We start from the raw sequence: 20,378 nt of genomic DNA on the forward strand, positions 1-20,378 counted from the left end.
ATCAGGATTATTGACAGCTCTTTTCTCTATAGATAAAGCATCTGGAAATAAAAGAGGGAATGTGTTGCTCAAGGGCATTTCGTTGGTAGCTTTCATGGAAGTTTAAGAGTCTTGACATCAAGTCCTTAACTTTTCTCACCTTACTTTGTTGACTTTTGGGTTTTGGTGCCACTGAGTTGCAAAGTTTAGTGACTAAGCACCAAGTCTCTGAGGTGGGATAGGTTTGAATTAACATTTCATTTCCCCTACCATGTAACTGTGTTAACACTATAACAACTAACAGCTTAGTTTTCTTATCTGTAAAGTGGGAAAAAGCATAGTATATACTCTCTGTATATAAGATTAAGAGAGGGAGTTTTATTTTAAGAAAATGGCTTAATAATTGTGGGAGCTGGCAAGTTTAAAATCTATAGGGCAGACTCACTGGAAAGAAACTCAAGAAAGAGTTGAAGATACAGTCTTGAGCCCCAAATGCATTGGATAGGGTGCCACATTAGAAACTTAGGCAGGGTATCTATGGTACTGTTCTGAGGCAGAATTATTTACTATCTGAGAAATCTCAGTTTTGCTCTTAAGGCCTTCAACTCTTTGGATAAGACCCACCCCACATTGGGGCACCTGGTGGCTCAGTTAGTTAAGCATCTGCCTTCAGCTTAGGTCATGATTCCAGCGTCCTGGGATTGAATCCAGCATTGGGCTCCCTACTCAGTGTGGAGTCTGCTTCTCCCTGTCCACCTTCAGTGCCCCCCTTTCCCATGTTCTCTTTCTCTCAATTTCTCTCTCAAATAGAAAATAAAATCTTGGGGCACCTGGGTGGCTCAGTTGGTTGAGCGACTGCCTTCGGCTCAGGTCATGATCCCGGACTTCCAGGATCGAGTCCCGCATCCGGCTCCCAGCTCCTTGGGGAGTCTGTTTCTCCCTCTGACCTTCTCTCTCATGCTCTCTCTCATTCATTCTCTCTCAAATAAATAAAATAAAATAAAATAAAATAAAATAAAATAAAATACAAAAGAAAAGAAAATCTTGGGGGGAAAAAAAAAGACCCTCCAACATTATGAAGGGTAATTTCATTCAATTAAAGTCAATTGGTCATGAATGTTAATCACATCTACAAAAATACCTTCCCAGCAACATGTAAAGTATTGTTTGACCCAACAACTGGACACCATAGCCTGGCTAAGCTGGCATAACTATCACATGTTTTGGTGTAGAATACAAGTTAATGTGTGGGGAAATTGAAGCACTTTGGTGGGACAGAGACTGGAGATGATTCTCTCTCTGCAAGCGTGGGAGGTAGGGGAAGGGATTGGTGGTCTTGATCCACTGTCCTTAGATTCTTGTTACAAATCATCATGGACATTAAGACCTCTGATTTTCAAACATTCAGTTCTGCCACTTACAACCTGTGGACTTTGGCAAGTTGATAATTCCCATGTGGCTCCTTAGATTCCTTATCAAAGAGGATGCTTGTGATGGTTTCCTTATGATGGGAGGTTGTTTGCTAGGAGCAAATAAAGTGATACATTAAATCTCATAGGACAATGCCTGACATATACTAGTATTCCATAAAAATTAGCTTTGTTTTGTTTTTGTTTTTGTTTTAATTTCACCTGATCTTTAATTTCCATGTGATTGGCTTATTACTAGGGTAAAAGATAATTTTGTAAAAGTGGGACATATTTGAGAATGAAAGAGGGGATTGTAAATGTTTACTCTGATAAAGTAAACATAGACTAGAGTGTCCAAGGAAAACCAGGCCATATGGTGAACCTAGCTGTACCAAAATTTGCTGTAGATTTCCTTTTAGGGTTGAAAGTGCTTAATGCATTAAGTCTTAACTTTCTGAAATTTTTTTTGGTTTGTGTTCTTTTTTCTTCACAACTAGTTAGTCATCACGTATAAGCTAGGATGGACACAACTGCCTTAGGCAGACTCTATTCATTCCTTGTGGGTAGGTGGTGTTAGATAAAATTTAATTTTTCCTGAGGGTCCCAGCAGATGGAATTTCACTAGCTTTATGCCATCAAATTCAATGTCTTGCTGCTATTATTCAATATGTAGGTATACCCACATGCAGGCTTGTCTGCCAGCCAAGTTCAAATCACTGAAAAAATGATATTTATAGTTATCTTTATTTTTCTATGAGCAAGATGATTTCTACCTCAGGAAAACCATGTTGCTGTAACAAAACTATGGCATGCTCAAACCATGTAACATGTGGAATAGGGATAAGGGGAAGTAAAATCCACTTTATAAATGTCAAATAATATATTTTATTTAATTGCTCATATACTGCATGCCCTTTGCTTTGGTTGCACTCTTCCTCTCCACTCCCCACTCCAATTTTAAGGACGTAATACATTTTCTCACCTTTGCCTTTCCTGCCATGATAGGCTATCACTGATAGCATCTGTAGCCTTAAATCCACAAGGTGTAAATGGTTTGCTGGTCAGGGTTCAATCGGAAGAGCAAATACAGAATAAAGAATTAGTAAAATGAGGGGCGCCTGGGTGGCTCAGTGGTTAAAGCCTCTGCCTTCGGCTCAGGTCATGATCCCAGAGTCCTGGGATCGAGCCCCACATCGGTCTCTCTGCTCAGCAGGGAGCCTGCTTGCTCCTCTCTCTGCCTGCTTCTCTACCTACTTGTGATCTCTGTCTGTCAAATAAATAAATAAAATCTTTATAAAAAAAAAAAAAAAAAAAAAAGAATTAGTAAAATGATTAAACTTTACACAATTCTGGTTGGGCAAATCTTTATTAGTCTGCCGTACCTGCATCTGGTGATAAGCCCAATGTCAGCAAGGACATTAGCTGGGAAGAGCAGATAGATATAAAGTAGTAGAGACCAAGGAATGACAGGAGCCTGACGACAAACTGGAACCACTCCTGTCCCTCACTGCCTCCAATATCAATATGCAGGTGATCTGCAGGGAAATGTGGCACCCCTTGTGCAGATGTACAGAGCTCAGGGTTCTGTGCAGTCGAAGGAAGAAGTCCTTTAGGTCTGGTTACACCCCTAAGATGAATGAGAATATCAGCAATCACATAACTGAGTGACAACAGGACTCACTCTAGGGTGACTTAGACCATAGAAGTGTCCTGCTTCTTCACTTCTGCCTTATAAATCTCACACACATTTCTCTGGTGGCCCATTCTGACCCAGGAACCTATGAGAAAAGGAATCCTGGGTAAAGATACCACAAACAGTTTCAAAAAGCTTTTTATGGCAAAATGTAATTTGAGAAGTGCTTAACTAGTCACATATCCAAAACTGTTCTTGTGCCCCAGTCTTAGGAGGCTCTCTGCCTCAATGGAGTCATCTGTGGCTACTCTTGGTGATCTGCACATCGTTTGAGAACTACATTCTGGCAAAACTGAGTGATGTTAGAACAATACCACCACCTAATTTCAAGACCTCACTCTCCTTTCCTTTAGTAGTACTGTATAAACCAAAATTGTAAAGAAATTATTCAGGTTGTTATGTTTAGAAAACAGTGTGGTCAATGGTTAGGGATGTTGACTCTGGGATTAGCCCAGGTTTAAACCCTGGCTCTTTCTCCTACCAGTTAGATGCTCCGGGGCAATCTCTGTTGGAACTTTCTCATCTGTGAAATGGGGATAATAGCAGTGGCCGCTTTTTGTGTGGGCATTAATTATCTCAAACATATGAAGTGCTTCAATCACTGCTGTGCTTAACAAATCATGACTAATATAATTACACCAGAAACCCACTTGAATAGGAATTTGTTGCACAATATTTCAAAGTCCTTGTGATTAGAAAAATTGATCTGTCTTTATCTTTTTAAAGATAGCTTGATCATCAAAAGAAAATACTATGTTGGATATGGATCTCTATTTTGATACTCCACCTTGTCATTTATGTTCCCATGAGAGAATCCTTTCCTGAACTGATTTTATTAAAGCACCTGACTTTGCCATCTGCTCTAACCTGAATGCCCATGACCTAAATTAAGGTGTTCGTTATTCTCTTCTCTTTCCTCATCTCATGGATTTGGACAAGTAGGTTTGCCCTTAAAAAAATGTGACAGGGGCCAATGCATTTATTAACAACTACTCAAACCTGTTCCTTTTCTTTTTTCAGTTATGTTCACTCAAAGCTATTGACATAAAAAGTATGTCCATTGAGTCCGTGAACAAACAGTGGCCCCAAAGTATTGATTTCTTGATATATGTGTAGAACCTGCTATCCCGAAAACCCATTCTAGGGAGTAGTACTCTGCCCCACACCTTATAGTGATGTGTTAACACAAGGTGGCTAGAATACGAGGCGGCTGATTTTCTGAGCTTTCAAAGGAGCAGACTGAAACTTAGAGCCAAGTTTGTCCATATTTGACCATTTTCACCTTGTGAAGTTGTGAATGGAATTTCCCACCATGCATTAGGTGGAAAATGTGAGTAATTGCATTTGCTTCAGTGAGTAAAATATATATTTTATTATCATTCTTAGAGTTGAGGAAATTATGTTTTCTAGCTTTGTTGTACATAGATCAAAGAAGAGACTCTCATTTATGCCAGATTTCACTATATATTAAATGAGCTATTTTTGGTAAGATTATGAGGTAACCAAAACTCTTTCTAGTTTAATTTTACCTTTAACTGGATTCAGATTGCTTTAACTGAAGAGTCAAAGGGCCTGACCTCTAATTCATTAACATAACCAGAAGCACATGTAAGCTACCGGCTGCCAATGGTGCTTTCGAGTCAGTAACTATGGAATACACACAGCAGTCTTAGGGGGCTTACTCAGAGGTACTCTGGGGGTATTTTTAGGTACATGGCAGAGGGAAAAATAGAAAGAAAGAGAAAGAAAGAAATAGCATATAGTACGCAAAACTTTGCATATAAACTGGCATCCAACTTTTCATAAAGTATAAGTCAATCGTTTTTTTGATGGAAGAATCATGGAAATAACCCCTCCTTGCCCCCACAAAGATTCATCCCTGAATTTTATTTATTCTCTGATTCCTGAAAATTCCAGTGGCAGGTGATTGTAATAGTTCCTTCTGAGACAAACTCTCTTGTGGAGTATTAGTTCTCAAAGCAAATTAACTTTTGGTAAGAATTTAAATAGCAGAGGAGGAGAATATAAGTCAGAAAATTTGCCTCCTGACACACATAGAGGTTAGGAGAGCAGAAAGAAAACTCTTTGTTGAACTGAAACAAGAGCACATTAAAGTGGGTGTTGGCTGAGCACTGCCTGACCCTTAGGGATTCTACCCTAGGAGGATTTTTGCAAATGTACTCCTTCTCCAGCTTTCTGTTTTACTTTTAGAATATCTCATTTTTGTAGGAACATTCTCATCTTTTGTGAACACCTTAGAGAAATAAATTAGAGAAGGTAAAATTCAGACTTTTATTTTCTTTTTACTGCCATCTGGCAAACGGAACAAAAATATATGGGATATTTCCTGAAGTGCCATAATAAGAATAAGTTTTTATCTCTTTAGTTTTGGTGTCATACCCTACCCCACATCTATGCTGGAGTCATTCTAGCTGATTAACTCGCCTTTACAATGTGGAGTCATCAGAACTGATTACCTCTGATTATTGTAGTCCTTATTGCCTTATTCACATTTTTAACTAGGGAGAGAGATTTGACTCCGGAGACAAATTTCACGTAGGGTACCTTGGTCATTCTTGAATTTACGTTGCTTTCGTTTTACAGTTTAATTCTCCAAATCATATTTCTGTATTGTACATAAAACGTATGTCTTTGTCTCATAAGTCTGGGGCACAAGAAATATTGATATTTTTGTGATCCAGAAACACCCTTCATCCGTAAACTGATCTGAGAGAATGATTCAATTACTTTATCATTATGCATTCATTGTGAAGCTATTTTAATCTCACCAAGAATCTCTTTGCTAACCGTTTTTCCCACAAATGTATTTTGATGAACCATATAAACCATATAAGGTTTCATTAACTCAGTCCCTCATACAGTAACTGGTAGATAGTAATTACTCAATAATTTGAATGTACTGGTCCGACATTTTATATAAAGCAGCTGAGATTAAATAGGAATGTATGTAATGGCCCCGATCTGAAAAGTTAGTGCTAAACCTCCTATAATTAACTCTCAGGAACCAATCTGTGTTATCCCTTTTGGGGAACATTTACTGTTCCATGCCCATTTCCTCCTACTCATTACTTATTCCATGATCACCTGTCTTTCCGACCACCCTGCTCAAGTGGACTTTCTGTAACACTGCTCAAAACTCTTACGTGGCTTGAGGTCTCAGTTTTTCTTAAAGCACTGTTGTTATCAGCTGCTTCTGTAACTGCTACCTTATTTTTTTTTTTTAATCTGTCCTATTTTTGAGAGTACTGTGGCAGAGACAGAGCACTTTCAAGTCAGAAGGAATTGGCTTAGGATCTCCTCCAGGTATTACCTGCGTTCACATAAATGAGGTGATTAATCCCATGGACTCAGTGTCTTCACCTATAAAATGGATACATGGATGCAATGGCAGTGTCATAGGGTCTTTTTTTTTTTTTTTAAGTTTTTTTGTTTATTTGACAGAGATCACAAGTAGGCAGAAAGGCAGGCAGAGAGAGAGGAAGGGAAGCAGGCTCGCCGCAGAGCAGAGAGCCTGATGCGGGGCTCGATCCCAGGACCCTGAGATCATGACCTGAGCTGAAGGCAGAGGCTTTAACCCACTGAGCCACCCAGGTGCCCCATAGGGTCCTTTTTGTAGATTAATAGTTTTCAATAAATTTTCCTCCTTTATGTTTTGCTTAATTTCTTTTGCCTCCATAGTTCAGGGCTTTGTGGTTTGTTCGTTTGCATTTTTTATTTCTTTGTTAATGAAAATTGTTTCCTTCCACTTAACACCAGTATTATTGCTTGGATGTGGCAAGCATTCCCCTCTCAGGTGTGTTTCCCTGCAAAGTACCTCACCAGTCATTATTGTGGACTGTATTACTGGAAGATGAAAAGTGATTTTTCACAAAGGTGTTCTATTTGGATTAGTAGCTCCGACCTCTTTTGGATGACTTTATGTTGAATGTACAGAAATAAAAGTTTAGACTTTAGTTCTATACTTCATTTTTTTAAGATTTTATTTATTTATTTGACAGACAGAGAGCACAAATAGGCAGAGCACTAGGCAGAGGGAGAGGGAGAAGCAGGCTCTCCATTGAGCAGAGAGTCCAATGCGGGGCTCAATCCCAGGACTCTGGAATCATGACCTGAGCAGCTGCTTAACCGACTGAGCCACCCAAGTGCCCTGGTTCAATACTTTTAATAGTAGAACATCCGGATTCTATGACCTTGCTGTCCATCATTATTTTGCCTAATGATTGGACAACAGATATTTTCGTGTTTGTCTCTATTCTTACATAGATGAGAAAGAAAACATTTAGTTTTTAAAGTAAAAACAACAACAAATAAACAAAAAACTTTTTCCTCATTGCTCTTCAAGACTAGCATTCTTTCTTTAGTGCTTTGCTATACAAGGTATGATCCTTGGATGATCAGCGTGAGTATTCGCCTGAGAGCTTGTTAGAAATGCAGAACCTCAGTCCCTGCCTAGACCTGATAGATCAGAATCTGCATTTCCTCAAGATCCCCAAGTCTTTTCTATGCACAGTAGAGTTTGAGAACTCCTTTGAAACATATTGATTTTAAAAATTGAAAGCCACTTTTTGCCTGGAAGAAAAACCAAAAAACCAGAGGCAGTATTAAAATATCACTGATAAACTAGCAAATGGGGGACTGCAAAAAGGTCTTACTTTTTAAGACTGCCATTAATAGAAAGGATAAACTAATTGCCAGTAGACATGACAGCCGGCAATGTCAGTCAAGACAAAGGAGAGGGTAGAGTGGGTTTTTCTGCTTAGTGCTGAATGAAGCTATGGAAAAAGTTGTTCGTAACCACCCCGATGTTATAAAGAAAAAAATTACCAAGTGACATATTCTAGATTAAAAGGAAATATTAAAACTGGCTTTCAATATTTAAAGCTTATTTAACTAGTAACTCTTTGCCCGACACCGACTCGTGTCATTTTATTTCATTCTTCTTTTGATCCACACAAATAGTTACATGGTTTAAAATATATTATCATGTCACCTTTTTGAATAGGTTAGATGAAAAAAATTGTTAATCCTGGGCGATGAACCCTATGGCCAAACCTTGATGAGACAATGTTGGCAATAAAGCAGTGATTCTAGGCAAGGAAAAAAATCCTTTTCCCCTTTTTACAAATCACGAAAATGCATTATTTATACCTCCTTTTTCAATATTGGGCTCACTGATAATTGATGAGAAGTTCTGTGACCATTTAGTCTAGGTGCTTCTCTGAATGTCAGAGTTGCCCATCTCAATTTTGTTTGTGGGATCAAAATGTGACAAGCCTTCAGTATTGTTTGGTTTGGTCTGTAACTGGAAAAGATGCAAAGGGAAGCATTAACATAAAATAAAAAGATTTCTGCTTTCTTGCAAATGGACTTGGGCTATTATTATTATTATCATTATTATTTTCCTCCGATTCCCATGTCAAGATCTAGGTTCCTTTCCCATACTTGGTATGTAGTACATCTTTTTTCTCGGAGTTAATTCTCCCAGTCTGGTGTGTCAGCCAGGATAAACAACACTTGATGAATGAGACTCAAGGTGTTTAGTCACCTGAAACAGCTGTTTGAAGTAACTCTACACACAGCCTAAGGCCTGTGTTTTCACAGCTGTGAGAACTCTTCAAAAGCTTTCCCTCTTGGCCTCACTCTTTGCTGTGGCTTTAAACTCTTAGCGCAAAATCTGGACTATTTCAAAAGAGCAGAATGAAACTAGAGACAGTAATTTTGCATGATTTTGAGCCAAAAATGGCCTAAAATAAATAAATGAAGTACATTTGAAAGTGCTTTACCTAGGTGGGCTATATATCTGAGAATTGTTCTCCCTCTCTACATCCCCATATACTCTCTTAAAAGGGAGATGTGTGGCTGAAACACTACGCTTTGTTTATATGGCAGTATTTTCATTTTCTGTTCTGATCCTTTGACACCAGGGCTAAAATCTTATGAGCTTGGAACTATATGTACCTGAATTAAGCTCAGGGAATTGCTGGATGTTTGAGAGAGTTCCAGGCTCATAAATTGACCTAAGGTGATTAAAAATGGCATTCTTTGCCAGCCTGCTTAGGTGACTCAGGCTTTTGAAGTTCCTCCGATGTCTTCTATTGGCCTGGCATGCTTAACTCACAGAGCAAACTTAAATGTGACCACTACATTTGTTATAAGGCCCAGACTTCCTTGGGTCTGTTTCAACAGCAGCTGTTTTTCTTCCTCTTGTATATAATGAAAAGGACATAGTTGCTTTTCACAAAGAATCCCATTACTTCTTGTTAAAGAGATATAAGGATCATCATTTTTTGTTCAGAATGGTGATCTTCTCTCTTTTTTCCTTTAATTTAGAGATTTTTATTTCTGATTTTTTTTAAGGTTTTATTTACTTATTTGAGAGGGAGAGATTGAGAGAGAGAGCAGGAGAGAAGCAAGGTCAGAGGCAGAAACAGACTCCCTGCGATCAGGGAGCCTTATTTCTGAATTTTAAAAGTAAAGTTTACTTTCTTTTTATAAAATTTTCATGTGATTCCTAATAACTATGTTCCCAACCATTCTCCTGTATTTAATTAAACAGAATCATAGGTATGGTTTATCCGTTCACTTCATGAATATGAATTCAGTGTCTGATAGGTGCTGAGAATTGGGTTAGATACTGAGAATACAGAAGTAAAATAGACAAGGTCCTGCCACCACATGGCTTAACATCTAATTGGGAAAACACGCATTAAATAAGGAACAAAACAAACAACGAGTATCTTACAATCAAGGTAAGGGACACAAAGGAAGGGCCAGGTTGGAATGAGAGCACATATTCCTGAATGGTTACTATCTCACTTTCTCTGAAGCCTTTGATTTGAAGGTAAATTTAAAATCAATACTGATAATGACTTTTTATTATAGTATTATCTTAGTGCATTAGTTATTATAAGAAAGTCCTCTTTATTATTATGCATTTCATGTTGACTCACACAGTACTTTGACCATTATACATTTCTGATCTCAGTTTTCATAAATATGTTAAAATTTAAATGCATTTTTATTATCCTCAAATATTTATGTAAAATATTCAGCAGACTTGACACATGGCATTGGGGAACTATGGAATTTATGCTGTTTTGTTTAGTCATGTCTTCTTCTCTAAATGATTTCCTATGACAAAGATAGAGTCAGGTTAAATAAATTTATTTCTTCATTTACTTATTCATTCATCGCACAATTTATTGACTACCTACTATGTGCCATGTTTGTTCCTGGGAACACAAAATGAATACATTTGTAAGCTAGCATTTATTTCTGTGACTAATAAACTCTGAAGTTTCAGTGGCTGAACAAGAGTAGGCACATTGCAACACCAAGGGTCCCTGTATGCATCTTATACCCCTTGAAGTAAGAACCATGGTTTCTTTTCTAAATGGTTGAAAAAAAAATCAAAATGAGAATACTATTTCATGATATATGAAAACTATATGAAATTTAGACTTCAGTACCAGAAATAAAGTTTTAATGGAACACAGCCACATCCACTCCTCCACATATTGTCTTTAGCTGCTTTTGCTCTACGATGTCAGAGTTGAGGAGTTGCGACGAAGATCATAGGGCCCACAAAGCTGGAAATATTTACTATCTGGCCCTTACAGAAAAAGTTTAGATCAGCAGATCCTTGGTCTAACATAATCAAAGTATATTTCTTATTAATTAAATGGCTGTTCCTGATCCATAAGCATCCCTCCTCAAAATAGTGATTAAAGGACTCAGAGTGCCTCTGTTTCTGGTCTCTGGGAGCCATCTTTAACATGGTGTCCTATAGTGTCTGTGCTTATCCACAGCATGCCAGAAGGACAAAAGTATAGTGGATAATGTATGAGCAAAGTTTTTTGAATGAGGTCTGGATGTATAGTATACATTGATTTAGCTCACAATAGTTCATCTGGAAAGCAATCCTATAGACACAGTTAACTATAAATAAGACAAGGGACTTATGACAAGGAATAGAGGAAAAGGTTTTAGAAATGAGCCACCAGCTTCTGCTATAATTTTTCCCCCTAAATCATTAGCTATATGAGTCAAACATATAAAACAATAATTATCTTATTCTGTAATGATTTAATTCACAGAGTTGTATCAATGGTAGAACAAAAGCAGGAAGAAATAAATGAAAGATTTCAGCTAATGGTAACTCAAGAAAGTTGCTACAAAGAAAAGAGAGTAACATGCAAAAGTTATAAACATTATAAGTTCCATGACAGCAATTTATATAGCATGTTAATGAAACTCTGAGATGCTAGTGGGAGTATCTAACTTTGCATGGGTGAATCAAGAAAGTATTTACAGAGGGACTGTCATTTTCACCATAAAATAGTAATAGCTACTGTTATTGAGTACATATTATGTTTAAGATGCAACAGGAAACCTTCATGTATTAAATATTTTTATTTATCAATCTCCAAAAACATATAAGGTAGGTTTTATCGCCATTTTATCAATGGAAATAGTAAAACTAGGAGAGATCAATTTTTTGTTTGTTTGTTTCCTCAAGGTCACATTTCTAGCAAATTGGGACTCTAAGCCACATCTTTCTGAATAAAAAATCTGTGTCCTTGACTCCCTGTCACACTGTACACACAGGATACCAGATGGATAACAGGATTGGGCCACTCCTGGTAGAGGACAATTTATATGTAAATAATGGGGCTGTGTAAAACAGAACACATGGAGAACAATAAATAATTCTAGGTGATGAGAATATTTGAAAAGCATGGAGGAAAAGTAGACAACAAGGATAAAATGCAGTTTGGACATCAGTCTAGAGATATCAGGATCCAAGAAATATTTTATGTGGGACACTAACAAGATCAAATCTGGGTTTCCAAGAAATAACTTGGAGATCTAGTAAAGACCAATTTGATTGGAGAGTTGATGGAATTTTTGAAATGACAGATAAAACAAGGGGGTAAATTTTCTTAGAATATATCATTTATAAAACAGTAAGTTGAGAGAATTTCCCTAATCAACTAAATTTTTAATGTAATTTATTTCAGTAAAGAAAAAGTAGGAATTAAATGTCACCTCATGTTTTGTTTTGTTTTCATTTTGTTCTGTTTTGATTTTGAGTAGTGATAGACTTAGATTACCAAAGTTGCCATGGACAAATTTGCGAAGCAGCTTTGATTCACAAAACATTTAAAGAAGACTAGGATCTTCATTATTTTCTTAGGTGGAACTTTTATAGGGCTGAAAACAGCAAAAATGAAACCCCTTATGGACACTAATGCAAACATTACCTGGCATTTGTACAAAAATTTTATGAGTTCTTTCTCACCATAAAGAGCAGTGCTCTTTTATTACTCAATTTAATTAAAACTTGTTCTAGAGACCACCTATGCAACACAACCTCTTCTCACTTCCATAGATCTAACAGAGAAGGGCACCTCAGATCTTTATTTTGGAGATATTCAGTGTTTTCCCTCATTCTCCTTTCTAGGCTTATGGAATGGACTATTGGTTTTCATGATAATAATCAAAATCTTTTTACCTGGTCAGTTAATATTTTGGCTTATACATTTCATAATTCTGAGATTTAGTATGTCTGTGCAATTGATTAGCTTATAAGTAAATGGTTTTATTTAGAGCCTGAGTTTTATATTTGCTATATTTTTAAGCATAAACATACTTTAGCTATTAAAACAATAATATCAAATTCAAATTTGTTTTACTCTAAAGCTATTCTATGGCAATAGGACTCCAAGGTGTATGTATATTTTCCAGGCTACATAGTTGAATTTTGTTGTTGTTAGAATCAAGTTTTCTCTTAAAATCATGTTTTATCTTATGACCAAGGATTTGCTGAAGTTCTATCCTTCTTTACTGTCATTGCCTTTGATCAATATATTGCTTGATATATAATAAGCAAACAATACATGCTAGCTAATATTATTTAAGGTAATAATAATGTCATACTTTTTTTTAAAGATTTTATTTATTTATTTGACAGAGAGAGAGATCACAAGTAGGCAGAGAGGCAGGCAAAGAGAGAGGGGGAAGCAGGCTCCCTGCTGAGCAGAGAGCCCGATGTGGGGCTCGATCCCAGGACCCTGAGACCATGACCCGAGCTGAAGGCAGAGGCTTTAACCCACTGAGCCACCCAGGCGCTCCAATGTCATACTTTTTGAAATAAAAATCATTCTGACTATATCAAAAGGGTTCTTCAGGGCAGGGGTGGGAGGCACCTAGGTGGCTCAATCCGTTGAGCATCAGACTCTGGATTTTGACTCAGGTCCTGATCTCAGTGTCCTGGGATTGAGTCCCACATTGGGCTCCAAGTTCAGTGGGGAGTCTGCTTGGGGATTTCTCTACCTCTTTTTCTGCCTCTCCCCATGCTTGTGCTTGTACTCTCTCTCTCTCTAAAATAAATAAGTAAAAATCTTAAAAAAAAAAAAAAAGATGGTTATGTGGGTATAAATCCTTGCCCAATCTTAGGAGGATTCCTGGAGCCAAGGTATTCCTGCAGAGTTGTACCAACTAGAGGGAGATGTCATGAAATTTTGTAGCTCCTCATTGCCTAGTCATTGAATATGAACTGCTCTTGGGGTTAAGGCATAAACTTGGTGGAATAGGCTCCTCATCCAAGGACAACTCAGCTTTGAGCTATCAGCACCCAACACTCCTGGCAGTTTGTGAAATGAATGCCTAGTCTTGAAGTGAAAAAGGAGATACTGATAAGGAACACAAAATTTTACTAGCCTAAAACATTGTATCTACTAAAAATAACTTATATAAATTATTTCTTGAATTGCACTAAAGTGCTATAAAATAGTTTGGGTAATTGTTCTTACTTTAAGAAATGTTGGCTATAATATTAATGGAAGAATGACATGTTGTTTGGTTGTTAGTTCTGCTAAAGGCTATAGTCAAGTAAACATACACACATAGATCGAATGAGAGAAATATGAGGTAGAAAGAAGGGATTATTCCATTTATCTCCATCAACTCCCATCCATGCCTAGGAGACTACATGTAATTGCAAGATCACATGTTGTGTGTACTTGAAGGCCTAGGGGTCCTCTTTTCTGTTAATCATTTTTCAAATAGTAATAAAGGAATAGTGTCCACTAGTCTAACAATGGAAAATCACATGGGAATCCACCTTGAGTCTTTTCTAACCAAATTCTTTAGCCCTTTGTTAACCATACAACTATAAAATAAGGAATGTTCTAGCCAAATGAAGACAAACAGAGTGAATAAAATGAATGAATATACGGGCACCCAGGTGGCTCAGTCGGTTGAGCGTCCAACTCTTGATTTCAGCTTGGGTCATGATCTCAGGGTGCTGAGATCAAGCCCCTTGTCTGGCTCCACACTCAGTGTGGAGTCTGCTTGTCCCTCCCCCTTACCTACTCCCCCTGCTCTAATAAATAAATAAATAAATAAATAAATAAAACCTAAAAAAATAAATGAATATAAAACATGACTGCACAGTGATTTCATAGTAATGATTTCTGGTAAATAGTTCTACAGTAAGAAAATTAGGTAAAGAAAAGACACAGGGACTATTGGCATAATAGAATTATAGAGAGTGAGGATCTTTCCCCCAAAATGTACCATTTCAGTGTAGGCCTGAAGGAGATGAGAGAGTGGTCTTCGCAGACATCAAGAGGAAGAGTGCCCCAGGAAAAGAGAATAGCAAGTGCAAAATGCCCTCGGTGGGGATACATGCCTGTATGTTCAAGGAATAGTAAAGAATGAAAAGAGGAGAGATGGTGTGAATATAGGAAATAGTTTTAAGACATTTATAAATACTTTAGCTTTTATTCTTAGTGAAATGAGAAGTCATTGGAGTAGAAGATTAACAAGATCTGATTTTTTTTTATTTTGATTTCAAGTATTTTATCTATTCTGAAGATAGGTAGAGAGAGCACAAGAGGTGGGAAGAGCAGAGAGAGAAGGATAAGCAGACTCCACACTGAGCTCAGAGCCTGATGTGGGGCTCAATCCCATGACCCTGAGATCATGACTTGAGCTGAAACCGAGAGTTGGAAGCTTAATCGACTGAGCCACCCAGGCACTCCAAGATCTGATTTCATTTTAAAAAGATCTCACTTATTGTGCTAAGAATAGACTTAAGAAGGCAGGGGCAAAAGTGGAAAAATCAGTTTGGAGTCTAGTATAATAATTCAGGCAAGAGATCATGACAGGTGGGATACGATGGTAGCCGTGGAACGTTTGAAAAATAGTCAGATTCTGGTTGTATTCTGAAGCTGGAGCTTCCAGGGTATTTTGTAGTTTGTGAATGCAGAAGAGTTAGAGATGGTTCAATTTTTTTTTGGATTGAATAATCGGAAGGATGGCGATGTCATTTCTGAGAGTGCAAGGACAGTGGAAGGGGTGAGTAGGTGTTTATAAAGACCAGGAACCCAGTTTGGGCATTTCTCTTAGATATCCAAGTGGAGGCAACACATCAGCTGCTGAAGATGTGAGCCTGGAATTCAGGGGACAGGTCTAAACTGAAAATATACATTTGGGGCACGGCTACATGCAAGATCTCTGGGAGTACAGGTAAACAAGAAACAGTACTGAAAAAGAGCAGGCTAAGAGGTAGGAGAAAAACCAGGAGAGGGTTATGTCTTGGAAGACAGTGAAGAAGACATTTTGAAGATTTTTTTTTAGACTGTAACATGCAGAATATCCTTTAAACTGTAAAGCAATTTTGAAGAAGTATTTGGCCATATATAAAGCAGTAATCCAATAAACCCATAAATATTTTCTTAATATATTAAGTATAGGTTATGTAGTCAATAATTGCCAAAGTCAGGCAGTTCTAGGCTTGTTGAAAGTTCAGATTCCTATAAGATTGTGAGTATATTATTTTACCAATAGTATTTATGTATAAGAAGACCCGTATTTGCATCACTTTTTTCAATTTCTGTGTAAAATATTCATATTGATATTGCTCTTCACAATGAAGCCACAGAGCAGAAGAAAAAAAAAAACATTGGGTCATGATTATTTAAAAGTTTAGAAATACTCAACTTCTTAGGACCTAGATTATAGAATAGCTGATGGTTCCTAGAACTTAAGCTCTTCTTATGTAAGCAAATATAGTACTCACTTTGTATTATACAATATAGTGTCTCTCTAGCCTCTTGATTAATTTGGGCAACTGTCTTACAGATTTCATTCCTCTCATTTTTGACTTTCATGTTGTTAAACTCTAATCCCGTTAACATCTATTTCAAGTAATCTCCCTTCTCTGGTGATTGATGTTAGATACAACAATTACGATGCCAATGCTGGGAATAATTCTTCACAGATGTTGTCAAATTACAGGTTAAATGAGGAAAAGAGTTTCTTTCTTCTGGCCACCCACTCTTCATTCCCTTGAAATAGGTGCATGGTGCCGTGCATCCTGTGCTGTAGGTATGCCAATTCCCCATCCTGTCGCTCATCTGGTTTAAATGACTTCCATTTGCTGTTTCAAAGAATGACAGAATGTTATGTACAGAGTGCTTTGCAGGTAACAAAATGCAATAATCCAGCCTTGAATTTTAACTGGCAAAGGGAAGTCCATTGGGTCTGGCACAGTCATGCTGATTTTTCCCTTATTATAAAATAACATTTGCCGTTACTAATAAAATATTAAATAATATGAAGACTATGATTTACTTAAAACTATTGCAGAGAAAGAAAGTGGTCTTGAATTGGTCACTGCCAAGGCGGGATGAGAGATAACATTGAGACTGCTTCTTGATCTATTTAACATTACATTAACAACAACAACAACAATATTAAAAATAAAAGCAGAGTCTATGTTATTTTAACCCTTCATAAACCATTATGTTCTCATAGGAAGGAAATGCAGAAATACCACAGGTAATTCTCCTCTTGGTTATTTAAAGGAATGAAGTCATATTTTCTTGGCCATTCAGTTTGGACCAGTGGATTATGGTATGCATTCCTTTAGTTCTGCATTTATTTTTGTAAGTGAGTTCATTGCAATTCTCAGCAGGAAAAGAGGGAAGGATATGAGATGAGGAACAGAAGAAAGAAAAAGGAAACTCGGGTTGCCAAGTAAACGAGTAAGGTTAAGAAAAAGATTTGGGGATTTACGTTTCAGCCCCACCTCACACCTGACATAATTATAAACCAAGAAAATCTGGTCTATGCTTTAGTTGAAATTCCTCTACCTGCATAAACTGAGGCTGATTATTTGAGGTATTCCCATAGAGGTGTCATGAGGCTCTATTAATAAATGTTGGACCAGAATATAAACTTAAAAGATGCTCCATAGCTCCCCTTGGAGTGGGAATAACGACAAGTAATTTTTGTTCTCTGGCATAATTTATTTTAAATACAGTCTCCCTACTCAAGGCAGAAATATTTTAAGTGGCAAATTTCTTTTCTCTCTTTGAACTACAAGTTGTCAAATGTTCACCTGCTCTAATATTGCCAATATATCTTGGCAATATTTCATTAAAGGCATTCCACCAATAAAGTAGTCTATTTTGTGTGTGTGTGTGATAAATCTCTAAAGAGAACATTACTTTCCTTTAAATCACTTGCCAACATCTCAAACTATAATAATCAGGAAGTATTTCTAGGTGTCTACTTGAAATCTTTGCCACTGCAATTTAATATCATTAATCTTGAATTTTCAAGGCATTTCCACCAATCTTTTTTCATCATTCTTATTATTTCTTGAATGACTCAAATATAGTTTTGCTTATAATAACTTGAGTGGGTTTAACTATAAGGCTTCCCAGGCAAGAGGCTGAAAGAGAAAGAGAAGAAGATGGAACTGGAAGAATCCAGGGATAAGGGAACTTGACCGATGGCTTGACTACTCTCTGATGAAGTCCATACAACCCATGTTTGACTGTCTTAAAAAGAAGGATAAATCCAAGCTCAGCCAATACCTGTATTCAAAGCAATCCAATCTTAAAGGGGGGTATTGCAACTGAGGTCTTCAAGCAGTATTGAAACTACACATTTAGGAGTATAAAGAAAGAAGGAGGTGGGTGGGTGTTGGGTGTGTGGTTATATGATTCTGAAGAGCTAAACAAAGTTGTGGTAGATCAATTACAACCATGTCCCCATACTTTATATGTCCACATACTTTATAATATGACTTTGCAACTTTTCTCATTGAGCAAGTAGATAGAGTCTGTCTTTCCATCCTTTGTATCTGGGTTGGCCTTGTAACTTCTTTTGGCTAATGGAATGCATACTTTCATGCTCTCTCCCAGACCTCTGCCAACATGGTCTGTGTAAGCCTGGACTAATCTTCTCAAGGGTGAGAAATAAATGGAAGCAAACTGCAGTATCCAACTAACCACAGAAAGAGCCATTAGCTAAACATAACTAAGAAAGCCAGAAGAGACTCCGAACAGCTGATCAGGTGAGCCCAGTCTCAACCATAAATTAAAGAAATAGGTGTTGTTTTAGGTCACTAAATTTTAGAATTATTTGTAATACAGCAATGGATAGCAGATATTTGGAAAAATACAAATAACATTTAATAACTAAACAAGTAAATAATGCAAATTTAAGTGGGAAAAATGGTCCAAATACAATTTTTCACCATGGAGTTGGGGACCCTTTCAGACAAGATTTCTAGGGATGACCTGTCTGAGGTTGATATTTCAGTAGGAATCTGAATTATGTGGAGTCATTAACAATGGAGAGAGGTAACCCATATAAAGTGGTTACATAAAGATCAACAGTGAGCACTCTATAAATACTCCACCAATGTATAGATTTGATTAAGCTATTTCTTGTGTTTTTGAATCACCATGCCAAATATATTCACCCTCTGCACTCAAAAACCAAAATGCATATAGATTTAAATATCTACTGTTATGCTACACACCTTCAAAATAATAACAAGTTTTTAAACATATGAATTAAACACAATTAAGTAGATTTCACCCATTCATTAGAAAGCAGACTCCCATCTATCATTAAATTACCTCAGATTAGAGAGCATATTTAACTTTTAGCATGTAAACAAAAGCAAATAAAACTTTGGAAGACAAAGATAAGGAATACGAGAACAAATCTGCAATTTGTCTGGAGTTGAGAGAAAGACACAAGTGAAACAACAATTAAAGTATGCATGGCCCCTTCAAAGAGAGAGATGTGGTTTTGAGCATCAAGAAGGCATTTCAAACAAAGGCAATAATAGCTTCATGCCCAATGTGAAGACTGTTCAATGACTATTTATTAACTTTCTTTTCTGTAAAGGAGGTATATGTTGCATAACATAAAATTAACCATTTAGAATGTGAAATTCAATGGCATTTAGTACATTCACAGTGTGGCGCAAGGGTCACTGCTACTTAGTTCCAAAACAGTTTCACCATGCCCATTGAAACCTAGTACCCATTAAGTGGATACTCCCCAAACCTTCTACACCCCTGGCCTTTGATAACCGCTAATCTGTTCTCTGCCCCTATGGATTTACCTATTTTGGATATTTTATATAAAGGGAATAATACAATATATGGCCTTTTGTGTCTGGCTTCTTTTAACTTATGTTTAAGGTACATCCATGTTTTGGCATGCATCGGTAGGTTATTCCTTTTTATAGCTGAGTAATATTCCTTTGTATAGATATACTGTTTTTGTTCATCCATTCATCCACTCCTGGAAATTGAGTTGTTTCTATGTTTTGCCTATTATGGATAGTGCTGCTATGAACTTTCACATTTCAGGATTTGTTTGAACCCCTGTTTACAGTTCTTTGGGATATAAATCTAGGAGTTGAAGTACTAGGTCATATCATAATTTTACATTCTAGATGAACTCTTGTTGTAGGTGTTCATAAAGTGAAGAGGATACAGAAAGGGCGTGAATGAATATGAAAAGGCATGAAAAAATGCCACTCTTGGGGACAGGCATTGTCTGATATGGTAGCAACAAAGGGGAGGTATAAGGGAGAGGTAGGGGTGGATATAAGAAATTTACATAAAAATTTGATCACAAAGGACCTTATGGATGAAAACCCTTGGATTTCACCCTATAAGGAAATTTCATGATAAAAACCCCAACTTAAAAACTGAAATCCACCTAGTCTATGAGTGAACCCAAATACAAACAAGCAACATATATCAGACACAGTGTCTAGATTTATTTACATTTCAAAGCCTAAGCATAAATACACATACCCACATACATATAGATACATATATAATGCAAATGTATATATTCAGTGATGACCTGTAGTGGAGATTAAATTGCAACCAGTACAGAGAGATATATGATGAATTTTGTAGATTAGAATAGTTACCATGACAACAAAC

This window comes from Martes martes, assembly GCF_963455335.1.
Source record: "Martes martes genome assembly, chromosome: 3".
Lineage (NCBI taxonomy): Eukaryota > Metazoa > Chordata > Mammalia > Carnivora > Mustelidae > Martes > Martes martes.